The following is a 15,940-nucleotide window of genomic DNA, read 5'->3' as shown; positions in this document are numbered from 1 at the left end:
CTATCACATTGTCTGCTATGTCATCAATCTCTTTTTGTGTTTTCTTGATTTCCACATCTATATCCTCTGTCAAATAGTGAGGTTTGCATGCTTCTCTATGTAATTCCTTATACTCCAAAATTGTAAAATTAAGTACAGGTAAAAGTGTGTCCAAGTGATCGGTACAATTCTTTATACTGTTCTCAAAGAATGTATTTTTCTCTTTGTGAACTCTCTCCTTAATGGTATCCTCATTCACCTTTTCCAGAGATGACATTATCAGAAATGAATTTGGACAATGTGTTCAATTTACCTAAAGAATCATTAATATGCTCTATTTGACAATTAGGTGCAATCATCTTCAAGATAGGTAAGGTGTTATCAATTACCTTAAATGCTAAGGCATTGCAGTCTGTTATCCTCTTAATAGAATCCAAAAGAACATCTGTTATGTTAGTCGGTCTGAATTCACCTACTGATGTGATAGATTCTCCAACTACCCTTATTATTTGTTCCTTATTGCCAAAAAAATGTTTCTCTTTACTTACATTTCCTTCCAGTGGATCTGTCTGTGTATGTACCTCTACCTTTGATGGTTTCTTAGTTTGACTAAGCACCTCTGCAACTGCTGGTTTCCTAGAATCAACATGAACCTCTGCCTCAGATTGTTTCTTCATCTATACAACTGTCGGTTTCTCTGATTCTTGTTGCCCTGTGTTAGTTGTCTTAACCTCTATAGGTTTCTTAGTCTTTGGTTACTTAGCTTATCCCAGTATCCCAGTTTCCTGAGAGTCAACAGTGTGTGTTGGTATCTCAAAGATCTTGTTGTCCTTAACCTTATCCTTTGTAGTCTCTTTGTCCACAACAATGTTTATATCTTGTGTATCCACATTCATGGTAAAAAGTGTTTCTGACTCTGGGTTAGTATCATCATGAGTTACCTCATCAGTTGCCTTATTCGGTTGATTAGTTGTATGTACCGGTGATGTTGAAGTTAATGGAGGGGTGTCTTGAGCCAGTGGAGGGATGTTATCTATTACTTTTATAGCAGGTACAACACCTACTTTACCTTTTCCCTTATCTTTTTGATATACCTTGAATGTCTTGTCCACTTTCAGTCTGTTTCTTTCCTCTTGCTTTTTCTTAACAAAAAATATGTTCCATTTATTTGTAGTCTCATCTACAATTTCCTTAACCCTTCCAGCCATCAGGCTTACTTGTTGGTGCCCATTGACAAATACAGACCGATTAGCTTCATATATAAGATCATTTATCTCTTACTTAGAGTTTACTGGATGTACCACCAAAAGTGCATCAACTTTCAATTTCTTATCCAGTTCCATCACAGATAGCCTTTTAGCTTCCAATCTCATGTATAAATCATTAAGTAAGTCATCAATTACTTCTATCAAAAATTTCTTGTAAATATCCAAATGTAGAATAATGCTTTCTTCAATAGTTTGTTTGTCAGAATCCTTAAAAGAATTATACAATTTGTTTACATTTACCAGATTTCCTTCCTATGTATTCTCATTTAGTAGATCATCTAGTGTAGGGGTAATTGGTGTTTGTTTCTTCTTTGGTATAAGTTTCTTTTGTGGTTCCCTAACTACCTGCTTCTTTTTCCTCAGTGTCCTTGCCTTTTTGGGTGAAGGAGGGGGTACTGGTGAGGTTTTTCTCTTCCTCCTCTCAACTCTCTTAAACTCAACAACCTTTCCACTATCAGTATCAGAAGATGTTACAACCAGTGAAACATGTGCTTCAAGTTGTAGTCCTTCAAGCTCACTAGCTGATATACCACTGATATTCATGACATTTTCCTTGATTTCACCAACCTTCTTAGAGGCATCTTTGATAAAATTTTCTCTTCTTTTTCTCCTCTTCTGCATAGATACATTACTTTCAATGGTTTCAACACTACCAAAGAATTTCTCAGATGCTTCCATAGGTGCATCAAGTAATATCTTTGCATATGTCTCTAGAACAGGTAGGTCTACCTCATAACCCATCTTAGTAACCCAAATATTTCTAGGGCTTATTGCTTCCATCCAAGTCTCATCTCACTTAATGAAAAAGCAGATTTGTTTGTCATACTTATCAACTATGCTCTACGGTAACCTTCTTTTCCTCTCATCTTAGTTTGAAATGTTTTGAAGTAATCTACAATGTTTTTATTACAATCAATGTCCATACCGGTGAAAGCTTCCTGAATTTAATTTCCTACCAGGATGTCATAACCAAAATCTTTGTGTCCTATGCCGGGTATCTCTTTGGTAAAGTATAGCATTAAGCATACTAGTAGGTTTCCAAAATAAAAAGTACCTTTCTTATCTCCCTTAATATTCTTCAAATTATCAATCAGTTCATCTTTAAGCCATTCACAAACATCAATCTTAGCATTATTGTTCACCATCTCATATGCACTGTGAATACAAAGGCTAGAAACATAATTCAGTCTATTTGCATGTGTTTCTTTATATCCAAGTATCATACTCACATATCTCACATTTATATCCTTAACATCATTGACTCTAAGTGGTCTGCTATCAAATATGGCTCCGGTTAAGCTTGTCACACTCTTGTTAGGTATTTTCTTGGTTTTATCAGGTCTACTACCGGTTGAAGGTAAACCAGTAACTGCCTTAATTGCTTCCTTGGCTATCTTGCAAACTAATTCTAACCATATGAACTCTCCATGGACTTTGCTTAGTACAAGTCGTACAACTTCCTTTGGAAATTCGGGAATGCTCAGTATTTCTATAAAACCTAAGTATTCCACAATCTTATGTTCAAGTTTAATTGCACCTTGTTCATCAGTAATAACCTCATTAAATATTTTCCTCAAATCCTTAGATCCTAGGTCTTCTATGTTGCAATGTATGTAGATTCTAGGGTCTTCAGCAAATGCTACACCCTTCAGAATTTTTGAAAAAGCTCCGATAGAATCATCCTGCTTTGCAATCTCGGGGATAATCTTAAACACGATTCTAGGGCGTTGGATGTTTTCAACAATGGTAGGGTTTGCAATAAACTCAAGAACAGAAGATGAAGTTGCCATTTTGATAAATACCTCTTAACTGAAATTCTCTAAATGCCTGAAAGTCACTTCGCAGCTTCGCCTTAGAATGGCCTTGCTCAGTTTCACACTCTCTAAATGTTTGAATGCTTGGTGAGTCAAAAATGAGGGATTTCAAGTGCTTTATAGCCAAAATGTTCTTTAAAACCGCATTAAATGCTCACCAGTTAAGTGAAAACTTAACACATCTGCCGATAAAGAAGAAATGTATCTTCTCACCATCAACCGAGGGTAGAATGCATGATTTTCAATTTGCTGCATTACCCCCTAAGGATTATTCCTCGGTTAGATGAAGAATCTCCTACCGATGGAGGATTACTCTGTTCTACCGGTGCAGAGATAGTTTCATCAATTCTCTGATTGCTCTTCTTAATCCATTGTTTTGAAAATTCTTGCTTTACTTCATCTACCTTTTCTTTTCCCTTCACACTAGATCCTTTATTGTTTTTCGGTGAAGTCTTGCTTCTACAAAATTTTGCATTATGCCCAATCTTCTTACATGCATAACAAGTTACATTATTCCTCTGAATAGCCTTTCCATATCCTTGACTGGTTTGTGATTTGCATTGATTAGATAAATGCCCAAATCTACCACAAAACATAACATTTCACATTCATTCTACAATTTTCTTAATTATGACCAAATTTGTTGCATTTGGAACATTGGCCGGTGGATAAGTTTGTATTCTGATTATATCTAAATCTACATTGATTTGGTCTATGACCATATTTGTTACAATTGAAATATTTCCCATTAAATTTATAAGCATTAGGTTGTCTTACCGGTTTGTTCTGATCTTTATTATTTGTAGTACTAGAACTTTCTCCAATTTCAAATCCAAGTCCAATTGTATCTCCATCAGGTTTCTGTCTTTTCAGCATGTCATCAAGTCTTTCTAAACTTTTCTTGAATTTGTCTTTGTGTTCATTTGCATTGATCAACTCATTTTCCAAAATTCCAACTTGTCTTGCAAGCTCCTCCTTATCATGTTGCATGTGAATCAGATCTGTCTTTAGCATATCATTCTCATGACAAAGTCTCAGATTTTCATTTCCTACATCATTAAGTCTCCTAGCCAAGTCTTCTTCATTCTTCTTTCTGTCTTCAATAGCCTTACATAACCTCATAGTCATATCTTGCATTTCATTCCTCATATTATTGTTTTCTTGTCTCAACTTATTTGCAATGTCTCTAAGAGTTTCCTTTTCATCATCATCATTTTACATTTTCTCATGAAGCTCTTTTCTCTTATTTTGTGCTATAACCAAGTTCTGCTAAATTCCTTTAATAAATTCCTTAGTAGTCCTCAAATCATCTTCAAGTTTGATATTCTTCAATTTTTCTACATCAAAATCTTCAAGAGCTCCTTCCAACTATTTTCTCAAATTTTCTATTTGTACCGGTTTCAGAATCTTCCTCAAGCTTGTAGGCTTTTGCAAATAGAGGACCAGGCTCTGATACCGATTGTTAGATTCAATGATAGTCCCAAAGACATTGAGAGGGGGGGCGGTGAATTAGTGTCTAACCGGTTAGTTGAATATTTAAACTTATTTATAACTTTTCCACCAAAAACACTATACCGATAAACAAGAATTAATGTAGTAAACAGAAATAATAGAGGCAACATAGAAACACACCATAACATAAGGTATTTAACAAGGAAACCTGGTGTGGAAAAACCTCGGTGGGATTTTTGACCCACAATATTTACTCACTGTCCAATGAATAAATACTACTTACAATAGGGGCCTGCACATGCAAGGAGGCCAACAGCCTAGAGCTCATTCCTCAATGAAGAGTCTCACTGACTATAAAATGGATTATTAAATACAATACAATGTACTGCTCAAAACAACATCTCTAATGCCAGGTTAAGTACCAGTTTAAGCTCAAATAGATACCCTAACCAAAAACCTTTGCTGCCACTAAAGAGTTATCTTCTACCATACATAACATCATATCAAAATGATCTATAAGATCTCATACATATATGAATCTTTTACACTATACCAAGTTGGATTACAAAAGATAATTATATTACAATAAAAAATTCACATAAACAAAACATGTCACATGTTAGCCTGGGTGCCAGTCAACTTTGTTGCTGATGTAATCTGAATGCCGGTGTAAGCACCTGTCGGTGCCGGTGTCTGCCAGTGCATGTAGAAACCTGTGATGTCGATGATCCTGTTGTTCGGTGTGGAGCCTGATCAGTCTCCAAGTGGGAGATTTTTGAAATGTGGTGACTGATCAGTAAAGTACTGTACTCTCAGCATGTATCCTCGCCGGGGTCTGGGGCCGGGCAGGGGTTCAGGGGCGGCAGCCCCCGAGAAAATTTTTTTTGCCATTTTTCGTTGATGAAAATTGACATTGTAATAAAAACCTAAAAAGGCCGACTTTGTTTGTTGCCCTAAAAACCCATGTTATAAGCGGCTGGGAAGCTTAAGGCATTGTAAGGTTGATATACTGTTTTTGCTGGATAATAAGAAAGATTGGACGACTATGTATGGTGGACGTAACCCATTCTGGGTGAACCACGTTAAATCTCTGTGTTATCTGTGTCCTATTTTATTTCTTTATCTTTTGTATTTAAATCTACATATAATTGTTAGTTCATATTTGCTTTGGATATGCTTGAAACCCTAACAATTGGTATCAGAGCAAGGTTTTCTGTAAATTGGCAGGACTTTCAGATTTGAGTGGGAGCAATGGAGGATTCCAAATTCAAGGTTGAAAAGTTTAACGGCCAGAATTATTAGTTATAGAAAATGTAGATGGAGGATTACCTGTATCAAAAGGATTTGTGGTGGCCATTGGAAGGAAAGGCAAAGAAACCGACCACAATATCAGATGAAGAGTGGGACATTTTAGATAGAAAGGCACTAGGATCCATTTGATTGTGCCTTGCGTCGTCTGTAGCATTCAATATAACAGAAGCAAAAATGACTATAGATTTGATGGCAACATTGGCTAAGTTGTATGAGAAACCTTAGGCTTCGAATAAGGTATTTCTTATGAAGCATTTGTTTAATTTGAAAATGAGTGAGGGAGGATCTGTAGGAGAGCACTTAAATGAATTTAATACAATTACTAGTCAATTGTCTTCGGTAAAAATTACCTTTGCAGAAGAGGTTAGGGCTCTCTTGATTTTATGTTCTTTGCTAGAAAGCTGGAATAGCTTGGTTATGGCTATAAGTAACTCTGTCTTTGGTAAAAATACTTTGGTATTTGATGATATTGTTGGTGTTATCCTAAGCGAGGAAATGCGAAGGAAAAGCACAGGTGAGACTTCAACATCATCAGGTAGTGTTTTGAATGTGGAGAATAGAGGAAGATCAAAGGAAAGAGGAAAAGGCCCTAGGAATGAGAAGTCACGAGGGAAGTCAAAGAAAGGACACTCCCAATCTAGAGGAAAGAAAGATTGTTGGTACTGCGGAAAGCCTGGTCATCTAAAGAAAGACTGTTGGTCTCGGGAAAACAAAGAAGGAGACAAAAATGAAAATGATAGTAAGGAAGCTAATATTGCAAGTAATACTTTACAAGATGCTTTAATCTTATGTTTGGATAATGTTAATGATTCTTGGGTAATAGATTTTGGGGCTTCATTTCATTCTACACCCCATAGAAAATATTTTCTAGATTATGGTCAAGGTGATTTTGGACAGGTATATTTGGGTGATGATGAGCCCTGTCAAATTGTTGGAAAAGGAAAGATAAAGATCAAGTTGCTGAATGGTAATGACTGGTTTCTACAGGAGGTAAGACATGTTCCTAATTTAAGAAGAAATTTAATTTCTGCAGGGCAACTAGGTAGTAAAGGTTGCATAGTTACCTTATCAAACAATATGTGGAAGGTCACTAAAGGATCATTAGTAGTAGCTAAAGGTGCAAAGGTAGGCACATTATATCTGTGTACTGGTAACACTTACTCTACCTTAGCTGCTACAGATAAAGTTACTACAGGGACAACAACAATAAATGTTGGAAGAACAGATTCAATAATGTGGCACCATAGGCTTGGGCACATGAGTGAGAAAGGGATGAAAATCCTTCACTCCAAAAATCTATTGCCAAGACTAAAGAAGATTGATTTAGATTTCTGTGAAAACTGTGTTTATGGTAAACAGAAAAGAGTTAGATTTATCAAGGTTGGGAAAGAGAAGAGTGAGAAGTTAGAGCTTGTACATTCAGATGTATGGGGACCGGCTCAGGTATCATCTCTTGGTGGCTCTTGTTATTATGTTATTTTTATTGATGACTCAACTAGAAAAACATGGGTATATTTCCTAAAACAAAAATCAAATGTTTTTGAAACTTTTAAGAAATGGAAAGCTTTGGTTGAGAATGAAATAGGAAAAAAGTTGAAGTGTCTCAGATCTGATAATGGAGGTGAGTATTGCAGCAAAGCATTTGAAGATTACTACTCCTTAAAAGGGATTCGAAAGCAGAAGACAGTTCAAGGAACTCCACAGGAAATGGTGTGTCAGAGAGAATGAATAAGACTATCATGGAACGCGGGAGAAGCATGAGATTGCATGCTGGATTGCCCTTACATTTTTGGGCAGATGTTGTACATATTGTTGTCTATTTGATAAATAGAGGACCTTCAACCCCTTTGGATGGTGGTATTCCAGAGGAGGCATGGACTGGTAAAAAGGTAAATTATTCTTTTCTAAAAACTTTTGGTTGTGAAGCTTTTGTCCATGTTGATAAAGAAAACAGAACCAAGCTTGATGCTAAATCTTAGAAATGTACCTTCATTGGATATGGGATAGATGAATATGGCTATCGGTTATGGGATTTTGAAAATAAGAAAATAATTAGAAGTAGAGATGTTATATTTAATGAGAAGGTTATGTATAAAGAACAAATGCAGGAAAAGAAGCATGAACAAGACAAACAAGAATATGTGGTGTTGGATGAGATTTCTGAAAATGAAATGCCACAAGTACCTGATGCTCAGCAACAACAAATTGTCCCACAAACTCCTACAAGTGTTAGACGTTCTACGAGGACAAGTAGACCCCCTGGAAGATTTTCTCCTTCTTTGTATTCTATTTTATTAACGGATTCTGGTGAACCAGAAGAATATGAAGAAGCAATGCAGGTAGATGCCAAACAATAGTGGGAGCTAGGCATGAAAGAGGGGATGGACTCCTTGATGAAAAATAAGACTTGGGACTTAGTCCCTTTACCTGCAGAAAAATGAGCCTTGCCTAACAAATGGGTTTATCGGCTGAAGGAGGAGGAAGGAGGTCAGAAAAGATATAAGGCCAGACTTGTGGTTAAAGGTTTTGCATAGAAAAAGGGTATAGATTATGATGAAATATTTTCTCCAGTTGTAAAAATGACTTCAATTAGAACTGTACTTAGTCTTGTGGCTGCAGATGATTTACATCTTGAACAATTAGATGTCAAAACAACTTTTCTCCATGGAGATTTGGAGGAGGAAATTTACATGTTGCAACCACAGGGATATGAGGTCAAAGGTAAGGAGAACTTGGTGTGCAAGTTGAAGAAAAGTTTGTATGGCCTAAAGCAAGCACCCTGACAATGGTATTTAAAATTTGATAGTTTCATGGCTGAACACGGTTATCATAGATGTCATTCTGATCATTGTGTATATTTTAAGAGATTTGATAATGGCAGTTATATTATCCTGTTGCTTTATGTTGATGACATGCTTGTTGCTGGGTCTAACATGCAACATATAAATGATCTTAAACATAAATTAGTCAGGTCATTTGCTATGAAGGATTTGGGTGTAGCTAAGCAAATTCTCGGTATGAGGATTACACGGGACAGGAAAAATAGAACCTTGAATTTGTCCCAAAGTGAGTATATAAAGAAGGTGTTGAAAAGATTTAACATGTAGGATGCAAAAGTAGTTAGTACACCTTTGGCTAGTCATTTCAAATTGACTTAGGAGATGTGCCCAAAGGCACAGAAAGAGGTTAATAAAATGTCTAACATCCCGTATTCATCAGCTGTTGGCAGTCTGATGTATGCAATGGTATGCACAAGGCCAGATATTGCACATGCAGTGGGGGTTGTGAGTAGGTTTATGAGTAATCCGGATATGGAACATTGGAATGCTATGAAATGGATTCTCCGATATTTGAAAGGAACTACTACGAAGGCATTATGTTTCAAAGGATCTAATGCTGCTCTGAGTGGATTTGTTGACTCTGATCTGGCGAGTGATATTGATTCACGGAGGAGTACTACAGGGTATGTTTTTACTACAGGGGGAACTGTAGTCAGTTGGATTTCTAGGCTGCAAAAGGTTATTGCACTTTCAACCACTGAAGTTGAGTATGTTGCTGCTACAGAAGCCAGCAAGGAGATGATTTGGTTGCAATGTTTTCTAAAGGAATTGGGTCAGACACAAGAGGATAGCCCATTGTATACAGATAGCCAGAGTGCCATTCATCTTGCAAAGAACTTTGCTTTTCATTCAAGGACAAAGCACATTCAGCTCAGGTACCACTTCATCCAGACTGTTTTGGAGGAGGGTCAGTTACGGCTTGAGAAGATTCACACAAGTGAGAATCCTGGCGATATGTTCACAAAGGCAGTTCCATAGGAGAAGTTGATTTCTTCATCAGTTTTTGTTGGTCTTCTTGATTGATAATTGTGGAATTTATACCAGTCAAGTCCTAGTGTTTTATCCAGTGGATGTTGCATGTACAGTGGTGTCGTGTAGTATCAGTCTCCAAGTGGGAGATTGTTCGGTGTGGAGCCTGATCAGTCTCCAAGTGGGAGATTGTTGAAATGTGGCGACTAATCAGTAAAGTATTGTACACTCAGCACGTATCCTCGCCAGGGTCTGGGGTCAGGGTAGGCCTCGGGCAGGGGTTTGGGGGTGGCAGCCCCCGAGAAAAGCAGGGGTTCGAGGGCGGCAGCCCCCGAGAAATTTTTTTTTGCCATTTTTCATTGAGGAAAACCGACATTGTAATAAAACCCTAAAAAGGCCGACTTTGTTTGTTGCCCTAAAAACGCATGTTATAAGCGGCTGGGATGCTTAAGGCATTGTAAGGTTGATGTACTATTTTTGCTGGATAATAAGAAAGATTGGATGGCTATGTATGGTGGACGTAACCCATTCTGGGTGAACCATGTTAAATCTCTGTGTTATCTGTGTCCTGTTTTATTTCTTTATCTTTTGTATTTAAATCTACATATAATTGTTAGTTCATATTTGCTTCAAATCTGCTTGAAACCCTAACACCTATGTAGCCCAATACCAGATGGTTGCCAGTTGGTTGCCATCAATGGCAACACCAAGTATTGTCATATGAGTGTAGAATGCTAACAATTATATTCATTGCACCCATTTCACATGGTTGTATTTTGTTGGTAATATCACTATCTTGCTCTTATATTTGTTAATGAGGAATTTAATTTTTTGACATAGAAGCATATAAATCTATCATTATCTTTATTTTTATCTACATACAATGGTGGTTTTCCTTATAGACCATGGTTAACATCACTATCAAATAGTTTATTTTGTCACCTTTTAATTCTTAATACACTTAAGATTTAAAATATTTTATTTTTATCAACAATCTTTCTTCTTAGCTGTCCATGGAGGTCAAAATACAAAAATAGAGGTTTGATTAAGGAGAAAACCTAAATAAACCCAACAATTTTTCCTATCTCTATGTGTGGGAGATTCTAGAGCAATTAGTGATGGATGACAATGTGATGCAAGGATGTTTATATACATGCTAGTGTCTTAGACAAAGATTTGTTGTTTTTGGCACTAGGTTCATCTATATTTGTACTTTCCTTTTAAATTAGAATTTACATGGGTACTAGTTATAGCCACACATTTGTTGGGAACCATTTATCCATCTCTACATACCTACCTAAGTTGTGCTTATGGGGTGTTGGTGTATTATTTTATTTTCTTGCATTTAGTTAATGTACTTTATTGTATTATATACATGTAGGATAAAACTATCTTACTTAGGTAGGTAGTTACTTGGTAGGTTGTGTACTTCCCTAGTTTCATGGAGATGTTATGCACACATGTGATTATATCTTTTTTATCCCACATTTGTTGTATATTCACATCTCTTCTAGTGGCATTTCCTATATATACCATCTCATGTACTCTTGTTTGTAATTCATTCATTGCTTCCTTTCACAAAAATACAATTTATTCTTATCATATTAATCTTCTAAGCTCTTTGTGCTTTCCATAGGCATTCTTTATTTTATGAAACTATCTCCATAACCAAATCTTACAAGAGAGTGTTGGGATTTTATATTGCATCTATAGTTTATGCTAGTATAGTATAGTATAAATACATAAACATATTGATACTATTAGCTAAAAATTGTTATTGGTAATTAGTATTAGATTTAATTTTAAGAGTCAATTTTCTATATGTAGGTTGCTAAGAATAGTTTGGATAGTTGATAGAAAAAGACTTTTATAGAGCAAAATAAAATCAATGTAAAATTACCTTAATCAATCATAATGTATCTCATTCATTTGGAGTCATATTCTATATTAGTTGTAATTCTTATTTGCTCTACTATTTCAATATTTTTGTGTCTATGAATCTAAGTTGTGTTAAATTTGTTGCTAGAAACCTATTTGCCTTGACTTTTTAGCCTATATGTAAAAACCACTGGTGTTAATAGATGTCAGTAAGTTTGTTAGGCTAGAATAGTTTGGTCAAGGGAGAACCCTTATCATCAATTCAACGGGATGAAACAATGATCGAAGACAAATAGCAATCATGCAATACATCAATATTATTCTATATTAGTTGTAATTCTTATTTGCTCCACTATTTCAATATTTTTGTGTCTATGAATCTAAATTGTGTTAAATTTGTTGCTAGAAACCTATTTGCCTTGACGTTTTAACCTATATGTAAAAAGCACTGTTGTTAATAGATATTAGTGAGTTTGTTAGGCTATAATAGTTTGGTCAAGGGAGAACCCTTATCATCAATTTAATGGGATGAAACAATGATCGAAGACAAATAGCAATCATGCAATACATCTTCAATGTTGATATCACGCTCTTGTGATAGTGCAATGTGCAATGAAACTTTTTTAATGCTATATGACATGCGCTCAATTGCATATGTGCTCAATGATTACTTCATTCTAGATCTAGATCCAAGATATTCAAAATGAAATAATATTTATCCTTTGATACAACACTCTCATATACAATTTAAAACATTTTATATTTTAATCAATATAATAATTATTATGAGTTAATTCGAGTTTAGATCTTATATTTAAATTTGAAAGTTCTAAGAATCTCTACATTTAGACAATTGACTACTAAATAAATTGCACAGATAAAAATTTAACCTAAACAAACATACAACTAAAATTAAAATTTAAAATTAATCTCTAAATTCTTATTAAAATCAAATCAAATTAAAAAAGAGAGATTAGATTTTCACAATCCATTATAATTATAGACTTATTTCAATAAAACAATTAATAAAATTAAATACCAAACCTTTATAAAAAATAATCTATTTTATACCCCTACCGACAAGCATATCAAAGTCTGCCTAAAACAGAAGCACATTATTCAGCATGTGCGTGAAAACAACTTTGAGAGCTAAGTTTATAGAATTTTGTAAGTAGGGTGGGCTCCATTCTCACCACATTATCAGAACTCGCTTTCCAAGACAACTGTCTAGATACATAAATTCCTGTAGTTGTAGGGCCTCTTCGGATTCGAACCACTAACCATTCTCTTCCACTTTGAGGTCGACGGTTCGAGTCACTGCAGTCTGCAAAGGTTTTCAAAAACGTCAAAACGCTCTTGATGCACTTCCGCTCGTCAAGGAATCTTACATCAACAGCCGGCACGTTTTCAAACTTGCAATATTTCACTGACTAAACGCATTCACTTAATTAATTGACCTTACAGTACATCACTATTGGTCCCATTTTGTCCAAGTACTATAGTATTATTGGTCCCCTCGTCTATACTTATGACTATCTAGCCTTATATTTAGCACGACGGACACAAGACTTTAAATCAAATAAAAAAGCCAAGTCCCTCTTTTATATGTTGTGCTAAGTATAAAGTTGGATAGACACTGCCCTCGTCTATTGGTTCCTCTCCCCTAACATCTTTTAGACTTCCGATATCGTAAAGTGAAGATGAACACCTATGGACCTTGAACTCTATGAGATTTTTTTTTTACTTTTTCTTATTCACTAGCGTCAAACCTTTCCACTAATGTTAACTTTTGGAAAATGATTTAGAATAATAATTTGTTGCTTAAGATTAATTAATTTTGGTGAACTGTGTATAATAAAATTCTTATTGAGATAGCTTATGAGGAAGAGGATTCCAATGTGTGTTGTGCCTTATTGAGGAAGAAATTATGGACAACCTCCTCTTGTATTGTGATTATTTTAGACATATGGTAAAAGGTTTTTAGAAATTAAAAAAATCTTTGGTTATGCATTATTTTATGGCTGGGTTTGTGGAAAATTAGAATTTTCCTATCTGCCATCTAATTCTCAAAGAAGTTTGGTCTTAGGTGCCTCTCTATAGACTTGTCTTGGATTAGAAAGAGGTGTTCCATTCCATTTTTAGGTCTTTGACTTGTCTTGGATTAGACTTGTCTTGGATTAGAAAAAAACAAATCTTTATAGACTTGTCTTGGATTAGAAAGAGGTGTTCCATTCCATTTTTAGGTCTTTGACTAAGAATATGAATTATGCTATTTTGAGAAACTATTTTTCCTCCCTCTTTCTCCTAAGATAAGCACTATGAGAAGATGGGGCATTAGTAAGAATATTCATAACATTGATTCTCATAAAATGGACCTTAGAAAAGACATGCACTAGTTTCCTTGCCCATGGGCCCGGTTAAATTGAACATTGATAGTACTTCTAAAAGGAACATTGGGTTGGCTAATATTGGGGGAATTATTAGATCCAATATGGGTGAATGTATCATTGCATATGCAAGAGGGCTTGGTTTCAAATCCAATAATATTGTGGAAGCAACCACAATCCTCTAGAGGGTTAAATTAGCTCACAAGATGGGATGTTTTTAATATCTCAGTTGAAGGAGATTTTAAACTCATCATTGATGATATAAATGAATGCTTTAAACAATGTTGGAATATCCAAAACCTCATCAAATATCTAAGGGTCCATAAAATCAATCCATCATTTTGATGTTAGACACATTTTAATGGGTATTTTTATTGATCTTGGAAGGGATGAGGGTTTCTATTGGCGATGTGGACTATTTGTGTTGGAAAAAAGTATATGTGTGACTATTATTTTAAAAGATTGATGATAGGAAATTGAGTACACGAGGAAAAAGAAAGGACATGGTAAGCATGAAGACATTTCTCAAAGAAGGTGAGGTTCTTATAGAGTTTTAGAATGGTTGCAAATGGGAGGACATAAAAGACCCCTGGGATGAAGTAAGTAATATTTTTATAAAATATTTCATTTAGAAGGCCACTCCAAATGTATATTTTACTACGATTTTACTTGATTAAACCATATCTACCATTTAAGCTATTCATAAGCATTCCCTTTTTTTTAATCTCTCTTAATTCCTCTATTATGACAGTTTTGATTGACATGGCCAAGGTGTTGCTCTATTAGGGCCTCTTTTTTAGGTTTTATAAATACCATATTTCCCTCCACCTTTAATTACCTATCACTCATACTATTTTTATTGATCTACATCTCTTAAAGGGTTCTCCTCGTAAAATTTTAGGGGTTAGAATTAAGGAGCACATGGAGCTCAAAGTGGTTAAGTCAAAAATCAATAATAAGGGGAAATTTCCAAAGTCCTATTTTCCCAAAATAAGTTTATGGATTTTTCTATTGAAGTTGGAAACCCTAAATTTATTGAGGTGGTCATCGAGTCCAAAAGTATTGACACTAACAAGGGTGTAAATGATTCTGTTAGGAAGTTGATTTATTGTCCTTCTCAGGACCAAGGATCCGAATGATTCCTTAGTTGATAAAGTTATTATTGCTAGATGTAGTACACAATAGAAAATTGAATTTGGAAGATTTTTTTGGCTAGGAGAAGAAACAAAGTAACTACAAATGAGATTAGTATTGAAAAAAATGTAGTGAACTTGGATACTCTAAATTCTCTTGAAATTAAAAAATTAGATATGGTTTGTGTTCAATGGAAAAATATTCCTTCATCTCCAAGAATAAGAAGAAATTTTTTGGAAAGGAATTGAACACTATGGTTTTTACCCCCAAGGACTTGACTACGAAGGAGGATCATCTAAATTTGGGAATATTGTGATAGAAAAGTATTTGGGAGTTAAGAAGGATAATATGGCGAACTTTAATGAATAAATATATTCTAAACAATATAAAAACTTTCCCTTATAATTCCAAATCACTTGTGAACTCAATGATCATACCACCAAAGTATTAATTGAATCCATTGACAAAGATTCAAATTTTTGGTGGTGAAGAGGATTCAACCAATGAATTCCAAGAGGATATTAGTGAATCTAAGAGCAATAATTTAGGGTTATGCAAAAACAATGAAGGTTGGGAACCTATGAATACTGGTGAGGGTACTAGATACTTCAAATAAATGAATGAAACTTACATTGGGTATGTGCAGGATCATGAGGGGCCAAAAAGTGGTGATATGTGTTGGAAAAAATGGCGTTTCAACCTTGCATTTACATGAGGTTACTATTTATATTAAGTTTTTATTTGAGCACAAAATAGTGTGAAATTATCCCTGAAGCTTCTAGTTGGCTAGATAAGCATTCTGGTAAAGTTACGTCATGAGATCATAGCTAGTTTTGAAGATATTAATTTTGTTTCATTTTGGAGGGGTCCAATGAAAGGTTTACATTTGATTTTGAGGACTGTAGAGG

Source organism: Cryptomeria japonica, chromosome 1, assembly GCF_030272615.1.
Source record: "Cryptomeria japonica chromosome 1, Sugi_1.0, whole genome shotgun sequence".
Classification (NCBI taxonomy): Eukaryota; Viridiplantae; Streptophyta; class Pinopsida; order Cupressales; family Cupressaceae; genus Cryptomeria; species Cryptomeria japonica.
The sequence above is the reverse complement of the archived record's forward strand: the minus strand, read 5'-3'. Positions refer to the sequence as shown.